This window comes from Schistocerca cancellata, chromosome 2, assembly GCF_023864275.1.
Source record: "Schistocerca cancellata isolate TAMUIC-IGC-003103 chromosome 2, iqSchCanc2.1, whole genome shotgun sequence".
In the NCBI taxonomy this organism is placed as follows: Eukaryota; Metazoa; Arthropoda; class Insecta; order Orthoptera; family Acrididae; genus Schistocerca; species Schistocerca cancellata.
In genome coordinates, this window is record NC_064627.1 from 34,137,774 (window position 1) to 34,151,085 (window position 13,312).

The following is a 13,312-nucleotide window of genomic DNA, read 5'->3' on the forward strand; positions in this document are numbered from 1 at the left end:
TGACGATGGAACACTCAAATTGCGTACCGATTCAATACTCGTCCTCCAGCGGACTTGTCTCCATGGGTCTATTGCTGCCTCGGGCACCTTATGTTCGTTCTCCTGTGCGTCTAGATTTTCGAATCGGACGCAAAACTGATACTTAATTGTAACGTTCAGTGCCTCCTAATGACGATGGAACACTCAAATTGCGTCCCGATTCAATACATCGTCCTCCACCCGACTTGTCTCCATGGGTCTATTGCTGCCTCATGCGCCATATGGTCGTTCTCCTGTGAATCAAGGTTAGCGGATCGGACGCAAAACTGATATTTAATTGTAACGTTCAGGGCCTCCTAATGACGATGGAACAGTCAAATTGCGTCCCGATTCAATAAATCGTCCTCCAGACATCTTGTCTCCATAGGTCTATTGTTGCCTCGGGCGCCTTATGGTCGTTCACCTGTGAGTCAAGATTATCGGATCGGACGCAAAACTGATACTTAATTGTAACGTTCATGGCCTCGTAATGACGATGGAACACTCAAATTGCGTACCGATTCAATACATCGTCCTCCATCCGACTAGTCTCCATGGGTATATTGCTGCCTCGGGCGCCTTATGTTCGTTCACCTGTGAGTCAAGATTATCGAATCGGACGCAAAACTGATAGTTAATTGTAACATTCAGGGCCTCCTAATGACGATTGAACACTCAAATTACGTCCCGATTCTATACATCGTCCTCCAATTGACTTGTCTCCATGGTTCTATTGCTGAATCGGGCACCTTATGGTCGTTCTCCTGTGAGTGTAGATTATCGAATCGAACGCAAAACTGATAGTTAATGGTAACGTTCAGGGCCTCCTAATGACGATGGAACACTCAAGTTGCGTCCCGATTCAATACATCGCCCAAAAGCCGACTTGTCTCCATGGGTCTATTGCTGCCTGGGGCACCTTATGGTCGTCCTCCTGTGAGTCTAGATTATCGAATGGGACGTAAAACAGATACTTAATTGTAACGTTCAGGGCCTCCTAATGACGATGGAACACTCAAATTGCGTCCCGATTCAATACATCGTCCTCCAGCCGACTTGTCTCCATGGGTCTATTGCTGCCTCGGGGACCTTATGGTCGTTCTCTTGTGAGTCTAGATTATCGAATCGGACGCAAAACTGATAGTTAATTGTAACGTTCAGGGCCTCTTAATGACAATGGAACATTCAAATTGCGTCCCTATTCAATACATCGTTCTCTAGCCGACCTCTCTCCAAGGGTCTATTGCTGCCTCGGGCACCTTATGGTCGTTCTCTTGTGAGTCTAGATTATCGAATCGGACGCAAGACAGATAGTTAATTGTAACGTTCAGGGCCTCTTAATGACGATGGGACACTCAAATTGCGTCCCGATTCAATACATCGTCCTCCAGCCGATTAGTCTCCATGGGTCTATTGCTGCCTCGGGCACCTTATGGACGTTCTCCTGTGAGCCTAGATTATCGATTCGGACGCAAAACTAATAGTGAATTGTAACGTTCAGGGCCTTCTAATGACGATATAACACTCAAATTGCGTCCCGATTCAATCGTCCTCCAGCCGACTTGTCTCCTTGGGTCTATTGCTGCCGAGGGCAGCTTATGGTCGTACTCCTGTGAGACTAGATTATCGAGTGGGACGCAAAACTGATAGTTAATTCTAACGTTCAGGGCCTCCTAATGACGATGGAACACTAAAATTGCGTCCCGAATCAATACATCGTCCTCCAGCCGAATTGTCTCCATGGGTTTATTGCTGCCCCGGGCGCCTCATGGTCGTTCTCCTGTGAGTCAAGATTATCGAATGGGACGCAAAACTGATAGTTAATTGTAACGTTCAGGGCCTCCAAATGACGATGGAACACTCAAATTGCGTCCCGATTCAATACATTGTCCTCCGGCCTACTTGTCTCCATGGGTCTATTGCTGCCTCGTGTACCTTATGGTCGTTCTCCTGTGACTCTAGTTTATCGAATCGGACGGAAAACTGTTAGTTAATTGTAACGTTCAGGGCCTCCTAATGACGATCGAACACTCAAATTGCGTCCCGATTCAATACATCGTCCTCCAGCCGACTTGTCTCCATGGGTCTATTGCTCCTCCGGCACCTTATGGTCGTTCTCCTGTGAGTCTAGTTCATCGAATCGGACGCAAAGCTGATAGTTAATCGTCACTTTCAGGGCCTTCTAATGATGATGGAACACCCAAATTGCATCCCGATTCAATACATCGTTCTCTAGCCGACTTGTCTCCATGGGCCTATTGCTGCCTCTGGCTCCTTATGGTCGTTCTCTTGTGAGTCTAGATTATCGAATCGGACGCAAAAGTGATAGTTAATTGTAACGTTCAGGGCCTCCTAATGACGATGGAACACTCAAATTGCGTCCCTATTCAATACATCATTCTCTAGCCGACATGTCTCCAAGAGTCTATTGCTGCCTCGATCACCTTATGGTCGTTCTCCTGTGAGTCAAGATTATCGAATGGGACGCAAAACTGATAGTTAATTGTAACGTTCAGGGCCTCCATATGACGATGGAACACTCAAATTGCGTCCCGATTCAATACATTGTCCTCCGGCCTACTTGTCTCCATGGGTCTATTGCTGCCTCGTGTACCTTATGGTCGTTCTCCTGTGACTCTAGATTATCGAATCGGACGCAAAACTGTTAGTTAATTGTAACGTTCAGGGCCTCCTAATGACGATCGAACACTCAAATTGCGTCCCGATTCAATACATCGTCCTCCAGCCGACTTGTCTCCATGGGTCTATTGCTGCCTCCGGCACCTTATGGTCGTTCTCCTGTGAGTCTTGTTCATCGAATCGGACGCAAAGCTGATAGTTAATCGTCACTTTCAGGGCCTTCTAATGACGATGGAACACCCAAATTGCATCCCGATTCAATACATCGTTCTCTAGCCGACTTGTCTCCTTGGGTCTGTTGCTGCCTCGGGAACCTTATGGTCGTTCTCCTGTGAGTCTAGATTATCGAATCGGACGCAAAACTGATAGTTAATTGTAACGTTCAGGGCCTCCTAATGACGATGGAACACTCAAATTGCGTCCCGATTCAATACATCGTCCTCCAGCCTACTTGTCTCCATGGGTCTATTGCTGCCTCGGGCACCTTATGGTCGTTCTTCTGTGAGTCTAGAAAATCGAATCGGACGCAAAACTGATACTTAATTGTAACGTTCAGTGCCTCCTAATGACGATCGAACACTCAAATTGCGTCCCGATTCAATTAATCGTCCTCCAGACATCTTGTCTCCATATGTCTATTGCTGCCTAGGGCACCATATGGTCGTCCTCCTGTGATTCTATATTATCGAATCGGACGCAAATCTGATATTTAATTGCACTGTTCAGGACCTCCTAATGACGATGGAACACTCAAATTGCGTCCCAATTCAATACATCGTCCTCCAGCCGACTTGTCTCCATAGGTCTATTGTTGCCTCGGGCGCCTTATGGTCGTTCACCTGTGAGTCAAGATTATCGGATCGGACGCAAAACTGATACTTAATTGTAACGTTCAGGGCCTCCTAATGACGATGGAACACTCAAATTGCGTACCGATTCAATACATCATCATCCATCCGACTTGTCTCCATGGGTCTATTGCTGCCTCGGGCGCCTTATGTTCGTTCACCTGTGAGTCAAGATTATCGAATCGGACGCAAAACTGATAGTTAATTGTAACATTCAGGGCCTCCTAATGACGATTGAACACTCAAATTACGTCCCGATTCTATACATCGTCCTCCAATTGACTTGTCTCCATGGTTCTATTGCTGAATCGGGCACCTTATGGTCGTTCTCCTGTGAGTGTAGATTATCGAATCGATCGCAAAACTGATAGTTAATGGTAACGTTCAGGGCCTCCTAATGACGATGGAACACTCAAGTTGCGTCCCGATTCAATACATCGCCCTCCAGCCGACTTGTCTCCATGGGTCTATTGCTGCCTGGGGCACCTTATGGTCGTCCTCCTGTGAGTCTAGATTATCGAATGGGACGTAAAACAGATACTTAATTGTAACGTTCAGGGCCTCCTAATGACGATGGAACACTCAAATTGCGTCCCGATTCAATACATCGTCCTCCAGCCGACTTGTCTGCATGGGGCTATTGCTGCCTCGGGGACCTTATGGTCGTTCTCTTGTGAGTCTAGATTATCGAATCGGACGCAAAACTGATAGTTAATTGTAACGTTCAGGGCCTCTTAATGACAATGGAACATTCAAATTGCGTCCCTATTCAATACATCGTTCTCTAGCCGACCTCTCTCCAAGGGTCTATTGCTGCCTCGGGCACCTTATGATCGTTCTCTTGTGAGTCTAGATTATCGAATCGGACGCAAGACAGATAGTTAATTGTAACGTTCTGGGCCTCTTAATGACAATGGAACATTCAAATTGCGTCCCGATTCAATACATCGTCCTCCAGCCGATTTGTCTCCATGGGTCTATTGCTGCCTCGGGCACCTTATGGACGTTCTCCTGTGAGTCTAGATTATCGATTCGGACGCAAAACTAATAGTGAATTGTAACGTTCAGGGCCTCCTAATGACGATATAACACTCAAATTGCGTCCCGATTCAATCGTCCTCCAGCCGACTTGTCTCCATGGGTCTATTTCTGCCGAGGGCACCTTATGGTCGTACTCCTGTGAGTCTAGATTATCGAGTGGGACGCAAAACTGATAGTTAATTCTAACGTTCAGGGCCTCCTAATGACGATGGAACACTAAAATTGCGTCCCGAATCAATACATCATCCTCCAGCCGAATTGTCTCCATGGGTTTATTGCTGCCCCGGGCGCCTCATGGTCGTTCTTCTGTGAGTCAAGATTATCGAATGGGACGCAAAACTGATAGTTAATTGTAACGTTCAGGGCCTCCAAATGACGATGGAACACTCAAATTGCGTCCCGATTCAATACATCGTCCTCTGGCCTACTTGTCTCCATGGGTCTATTGCTGCCTCGTGTACCTTATGGTCGTTCTCCTGTGACTCTAGATTATCGAATCGGACGCAAAACTGTTAGTTAATTGTAACGTTCAGGGCCTCCTAATGACGATGGAACACTCAAATTGCGTCCCGATTCAATACATCGTCCTCCAGCCGACTTGTCTCCATGGGTCTATTGCTGCCTCCGGCACCTTATGGTCGTTCTCCTGTGAGTCTATATTATCGAATGGAACGAAATACTGATAGTTAATTGTAATGTTCCGGGCCTCCTAATGACGATGGAACACTCGAATTGCGTCCCGATTCAATACATCGTCCTCCAGCCAACTTGTCTCCATGGGTCTATTGCTGCCTCGTGTACCTTATGGTCGTTCTCCTGTGACTCTAGATTATCGAATCGGACGCAAAACTGTTAGTTAATTGTAACGTTCAGGGCCTCCTAATGACGATCGAACACTCAAATTGCGTCCCGATTCAATACATCGTCCTCCAGCCGACTTGTCTCCATGGGTCTATTGCTGCCTCCGGCACCTTATGGTCGTTCTCCTGTGAGTCTTGTTCATCGAATCGGACGCAAAGCTGATAGTTAATCGTCACTTTCAGGGCCTTCTAATGACGATGGAACACCCAAATTGCATCCCGATTCAATACATCGTTCTCTAGCCGACTTGTCTCCTTGGGTCTGTTGCTGCCTCGGGAACCTTATGGTCGTTCTCCTGTGAGTCTAGATTATCGAATTGGACGCAAAACTGATAGTTAATTGTAACGTTCAGGGCCTCCTAATGACGATGGAACACTCAAATTGCGTCCCGATTCAATACATCGTCCTCCAGCCTACTTGTCTCCATGGGTCTATTGCTGCCTCGGGCACCTTATGGTCGTTCTTCTGTGAGTCTAGAAAATCGAATCGGACGCAAAACTGATACTTAATTGTAACGTTCAGTGCCTCCTAATGACGATCGAACACTCAAATTGCGTCCCGATTCAATTAATCGTCCTCCAGACATCTTGTCTCCATATGTCTATTGCTGCCTAGGGCACCATATGGTCGTCCTCCTGTGATTCTATATTATCGAATCGGACGCAAATCTGATATTTAATTGCACTGTTCAGGACCTCCTAATGACGATGGAACACTCAAATTGCGTCCCAATTCAATACATCGTCCTCCAGCCGACTTGTCTCCATAGGTCTATTGTTGCCTCGGGCGCCTTATGGTCGTTCACCTGTGAGTCAAGATTATCGGATCGGACGCAAAACTGATACTTAATTGTAACGTTCAGGGCCTCCTAATGACGATGGAACACTCAAATTGCGTACCGATTCAATACATCGTCATCCATCCGACTTGTCTCCATGGGTCTATTGCTGCCTCGGGCGCCTTATGTTCGTTCACCTGTGAGTCAAGATTATCGAATCGGACGCAAAACTGATAGTTAATTGTAACATTCAGGGCCTCCTAATGACGATTGAACACTCAAATTACGTCCCGATTCTATACATCGTCCTCCAATTGACTTGTCTCCATGGTTCTATTGCTGAATCGGGCACCTTATGGTCGTTCTCCTGTGAGTGTAGATTATCGAATCGATCGCAAAACTGATAGTTAATGGTAACGTTCAGGGCCTCCTAATGACGATGGAACACTCAAGTTGCGTCCCGATTCAATACATCGCCCTCCAGCCGACTTGTCTCCATGGGTCTATTGCTGCCTGGGGCACCTTATGGTCGTCCTCCTGTGAGTCTAGATTATCGAATGGGACGTAAAACAGATACTTAATTGTAACGTTCAGGGCCTCCTAATGACGATGGAACACTCAAATTGCGTCCCGATTCAATACATCGTCCTCCAGCCGACTTGTCTGCATGGGGCTATTGCTGCCTCGGGGACCTTATGGTCGTTCTCTTGTGAGTCTAGATTATCGAATCGGACGCAAAACTGATAGTTAATTGTAACGTTCAGGGCCTCTTAATGACAATGGAACATTCAAATTGCGTCCCTATTCAATACATCGTTCTCTAGCCGACCTCTCTCCAAGGGTCTATTGCTGCCTCGGGCACCTTATGATCGTTCTCTTGTGAGTCTAGATTATCGAATCGGACGCAAGACAGATAGTTAATTGTAACGTTCTGGGCCTCTTAATGACAATGGAACATTCAAATTGCGTCCCGATTCAATACATCGTCCTCCAGCCGATTTGTCTCCATGGGTCTATTGCTGCCTCGGGCACCTTATGGACGTTCTCCTGTGAGTCTAGATTATCGATTCGGACGCAAAACTAATAGTGAATTGTAACGTTCAGGGCCTCCTAATGACGATATAACACTCAAATTGCGTCCCGATTCAATCGTCCTCCAGCCGACTTGTCTCCATGGGTCTATTTCTGCCGAGGGCACCTTATGGTCGTACTCCTGTGAGTCTAGATTATCGAGTGGGACGCAAAACTGATAGTTAATTCTAACGTTCAGGGCCTCCTAATGACGATGGAACACTAAAATTGCGTCCCGAATCAATACATCATCCTCCAGCCGAATTGTCTCCATGGGTTTATTGCTGCCCCGGGCGCCTCATGGTCGTTCTTCTGTGAGTCAAGATTATCGAATGGGACGCAAAACTGATAGTTAATTGTAACGTTCAGGGCCTCCAAATGACGATGGAACACTCAAATTGCGTCCCGATTCAATACATCGTCCTCTGGCCTACTTGTCTCCATGGGTCTATTGCTGCCTCGTGTACCTTATGGTCGTTCTCCTGTGACTCTAGATTATCGAATCGGACGCAAAACTGTTAGTTAATTGTAACGTTCAGGGCCTCCTAATGACGATGGAACACTCAAATTGCGTCCCGATTCAATACATCGTCCTCCAGCCGACTTGTCTCCATGGGTCTATTGCTGCCTCCGGCACCTTATGGTCGTTCTCCTGTGAGTCTATATTATCGAATGGAACGAAATACTGATAGTTAATTGTAATGTTCCGGGCCTCCTAATGACGATGGAACACTCGAATTGCGTCCCGATTCAATACATCGTCCTCCAGCCAACTTGTCTCCATGGGTCTATTGCTGCCTCGGGCAACTTATGGTCGTTCTCCTGTGAGTCTAGATTTTCGAATAGGACTTAGAACTGATACTTAATTGTAACGTTCAGGGCTTCCTATTGACGATGGAACACTCAAATTGCGTCCCGATTCAATACATCGTCCTCCGGCCGACTTGTCTCCACGGGTCTATTGCTGCCTCGGGCACCTTATGGTCATTCTCCTGTGAACCTAGATTATCGAATCGGACGCAACACTGACAGTTTATTGTAACGTTCAGGGCCTCCTAATGACCATGGAACACTCAAATTGAGTCCCGATTCAATACATCGTCCACCAGCCAACTTGTCTCCATAGGTCTAGTGCTGCCTCGGGCGCCTTATGGTCGTTCTGCTGTGGGTCTAGATTATCGAATCGGCCGCAAAACTGATACTTAAATGTAACGTTCAGGGCCTCCTAATGACGATGGAACACTCGAATTGCGTCCCGATTCAATACATCGTCCTCCAGCCAACTTGTCTCCATGGGTCTATTGCTGCCTCGGGCAACTTATGGTCGTTCTCCTGTGAGTCTAGATTTTCGAATAGGACTTAGAACTGATACTTAATTGTAACGTTCAGGGCTTCCTATTGACGATGGAACACTCAAATTGCGTCCCGATTCAATACATCGTCCTCCGGCCGACTTGTCTCCACGGGTCTATTGCTGCCTCGGGCACCTTATGGTCATTCTCCTGTGAAACTAGATTATCGAATCGGACGCAACACTGACAGTTTATTGTAACGTTCAGGGCCTCCTAATGACCATGGAACACTCAAATTGAGTCCCGATTCAATACATCGTCCACCAGCCAACTTGTCTCCATGGGTCTAGTGCTGCCTCGGGCACCTTATGGTCGTTCTGCTGTGGGTCTAGATTATCGAATCGGACGCAAAACTGATACTTAAATGTAACGTTCAGGGCCTCCTAATGACGATGGAACACTCAAATTGCGTCCCGATTCAATACATCGTTCTCCAGCCATCTTGTCTCCATGGGTCTATTGCTGCCTCGGGCATCTTATGGTCGTCCTCCTGTGAGTCTAGATTTTCGAATCGGACGCGAAACTGATATATTGTAACGTTCAGGGCGTCCTAATGGCGATGGAACACTCAAACTGCGTCCCGATTCAATACGTCGTCTCCAGCTGACTTGTGTCCATGGGTACATTGCTGCCTCGGGCACCTTATGGTCGTTTTCCTGTGAGTCTAGATTACCGAATCGGACGCAAAACTGATAGTTAATTGTGACGTTCAGGGCCTCCTAATGATAAGGAACACTCAAATTGAGTCCCGATTCAATACATCGTCCTTCAGCCGACTTGTCTCCATGGGTGTATTGCTGCCTCGGGCACCTTATGGTCGTTCTCTTGCGAGTCTAGATTATCGAATCGGACGCAAAACTGATAGTTAATTGTAACGTTCAGGGCCTCTTAATGACGATGGAACACTCAAATTGCGTCCCTATTCAACCCATCGTTCTCTAGCCGACTTGTCTCCAAGGGCCAATTGCTGCCTCGGGCACCTTATGGACGTTCTCCTGTGAGTCTAGATTATCGAATCGGACGCAAAACTAATAGCTAATTGCAACGTTCAGGGCCTCCTAATGACTATATAACACTCAAATTGCGTCCCGATTCAATACATCGTCCTCCAGCCGACTTGTCTCCATGATTCTATTGCTGCCTCGGGCACCTTATGGTCGTACTCCTGTGAGTCTAGATTGTCGAATGGGACGCAAAACTGATAGTTAATTGTAAAGTTCAGGGCCTCCTAATGACGATGGAACACTCAAATTGCGTCCCGATTCAATACATCGTCCTCCAGCCGACTTGTCTCCATGAGTTTATTGCTGCCCCGGGCGAATCATGGTCGTTCTCCTGTGAGTCAAGATTATCGAATGGGACGCAAAACTGATAGTTAATTGTAACTTTCAGGGCCTCCTAATGACGATGGAACACTCAAATTGCGTCCAGATTCAATACATCGTTCTCTAGCCGACTTGTCTCCATGGGTCTATTGCTGCCTCGGGCACCTTATGGTCGTTCTCCTGTGAGTCTAGATTATCGAATCGGACGCAAAACTGATAGTTAATTGTAACGTTCCGGGCCTCCTAATGACGATGGAACACTCAAATTGCGTCCCGATTCAATACATCGTCCTCCAGCCGACTTGTGTCCATGGGTCTATTGCTGCCTCGGGCACCTTATGGTCGTTCTCCTGTGAGTCTAGATTTTCGAATCGGACGCAACACTGATACTTAATTGTAACGTTCAGGACCTCGTAATGACGATGGAACACTCAAATTGCGTCCCGATTCAATACATCGTCCTCCAGCCGACTTGTCTCCATGGGTCTATTGCTGCCTCGGGCACCTTATGGTCGTTCTCCTGTGGACCTAGATTTTCGAATCGGACGCAAAACTGATAGTTAATTGTAACGTTCAGGGCCTCCTAATGACCATGGAACACTCAAATTGAGTCCCGATTCAATACATCGTCCTCCAGCCAACTTGTCTCCATAGGTCTATTGCTTCCTCGGGCACCTTTGGTCGTCCTCCTTTGAGTCAAGATTATCGAATCGGACGCAAAACTGATAGTTAATTGTAACTTTCAGGGCATCATAATGACGATGGAACACTCAAATTGCGTCCTTATTCAATACATCGTTCTCTAGCCGACTTGTCTCCAAGGGTCTATTGCTGCCTCGGGCACCTTATGGTCGTTATCCTGTGAGTCTAGATTACCGAATCGGACGCAAAACTAATAGTTAATTGTAACGTTAAGGGCCTCCTAATGACGATGGAACACTCCAATTGCATCCCGATTCAATACATCGTCCTCCAGCCGACTTGTCTCCATGGGTCTACTGCTGCCTCGGGCACCTTATGGTCGTTCTCCTGTGAGTCTAGATTTTCGAATCGGACTTAAAACTGATAATTAATTGTAACGTTCAGGGCATCCTAATGACGATGGAACACTCAAATTGCGTCCCGATTCAATACATCGTCCTCCAGTCGACTTGTCTCCACGGGTCTATTGCTGCCTCGGGCACCTTATGGTCGTTCTCATGTGAAACTAGATTATCGAATGGGACGTAAAACAGATACTTAATTGTAACGTTCAGGGCCTCCTAATGACGATGGAACACTCAAATTGCGTCCCGATTCAATACATCGTCCTCCAGCCGACTTGTCTGCATGGGGCTATTGCTGCCTCGGGGACCTTATGGTCGTTCTCTTGTGAGTCTAGATTATCGAATCGGACGCAAAACTGATAGTTAATTGTAACGTTCAGGGCCTCTTAATGACAATGGAACATTCAAATTGCGTCCCTATTCAATACATCGTTCTCTAGCCGACCTCTCTCCAAGGGTCTATTGCTGCCTCGGGCACCTTATGATCGTTCTCTTGTGAGTCTAGATTATCGAATCGGACGCAAGACAGATAGTTAATTGTAACGTTCTGGGCCTCTTAATGACAATGGAACATTCAAATTGCGTCCCGATTCAATACATCGTCCTCCAGCCGATTTGTCTCCATGGGTCTATTGCTGCCTCGGGCACCTTATGGACGTTCTCCTGTGAGTCTAGATTATCGATTCGGACGCAAAACTAATAGTGAATTGTAACGTTCAGGGCCTCCTAATGACGATATAACACTCAAATTGCGTCCCGATTCAATCGTCCTCCAGCCGACTTGTCTCCATGGGTCTATTTCTGCCGAGGGCACCTTATGGTCGTACTCCTGTGAGTCTAGATTATCGAGTGGGACGCAAAACTGATAGTTAATTCTAACGTTCAGGGCCTCCTAATGACGATGGAACACTAAAATTGCGTCCCGAATCAATACATCATCCTCCAGCCGAATTGTCTCCATGGGTTTATTGCTGCCCCGGGCGCCTCATGGTCGTTCTTCTGTGAGTCAAGATTATCGAATGGGACGCAAAACTGATAGTTAATTGTAACGTTCAGGGCCTCCAAATGACGATGGAACACTCAAATTGCGTCCCGATTCAATACATCGTCCTCCGGCCTACTTGTCTCCATGGGTCTATTGCTGCCTCGTGTACCTTATGGTCGTTCTCCTGTGACTCTAGATTATCGAATCGGACGCAAAACTGTTAGTTAATTGTAACGTTCAGGGCCTCCTAATGACGATGGAACACTCAAATTGCGTCCCGATTCAATACATCGTCCTCCAGCCGACTTGTCTCCATGGGTCTATTGCTGCCTCCGGCACCTTATGGTCGTTCTCCTGTGAGTCTATATTATCGAATGGAACGAAATACTGATAGTTAATTGTAATGTTCCGGGCCTCCTAATGACGATGGAACACTCGAATTGCGTCCCGATTCAATACATCGTCCTCCAGCCAACTTGTCTCCATGGGTCTATTGCTGCCTCGGGCAACTTATGGTCGTTCTCCTGTGAGTCTAGATTTTCGAATAGGACTTAGAACTGATACTTAATTGTAACGTTCAGGGCTTCCTATTGACGATGGAACACTCAAATTGCGTCCCGATTCAATACATCATCCTCCGGCCGACTTGTCTCCACGGGTCTATTGCTGCCTCGGGCACCTTATGGTCATTCTCCTGTGAACCTAGATTATCGAATCGGACGCAACACTGACAGTTTATTGTAACGTTCAGGGCCTCCTAATGACCATGGAACACTCAAATTGAGTCCCGATTCAATACATCGTCCACCAGCCAACTTGTCTCCATAGGTCTAGTGCTGCCTCGGGCACCTTATGGTCGTTCTGCTGTGGGTCTAGATTATCGAATCGGACGCAAAACTGATACTTAAATGTAACGTTCAGGGCCTCCTAATGACGATGGAACACTCGAATTGCGTCCCGATTCAATACATCGTCCTCCAGCCAACTTGTCTCCATGGGTCTATTGCTGCCTCGGGCAACTTATGGTCGTTCTCCTGTGAGTCTAGATTTTCGAATAGGACTTAGAACTGATACTTAATTGTAACGTTCAGGGCTTCCTATTGACGATGGAACACTCAAATTGCGTCCCGATTCAATACATCGTCCTCCGGCCGACTTGTCTCCACGGGTCTATTGCTGCCTCGGGCACCTTATGGTCATTCTCCTGTGAAACTAGATTATCGAATCGGACGCAACACTGACAGTTTATTGTAACGTTCAGGGCCTCCTAATGACCATGGAACACTCAAATTGAGTCCCGATTCAATACATCGTCCACCAGCCAACTTGTCTCCATGGGTCTAGTGC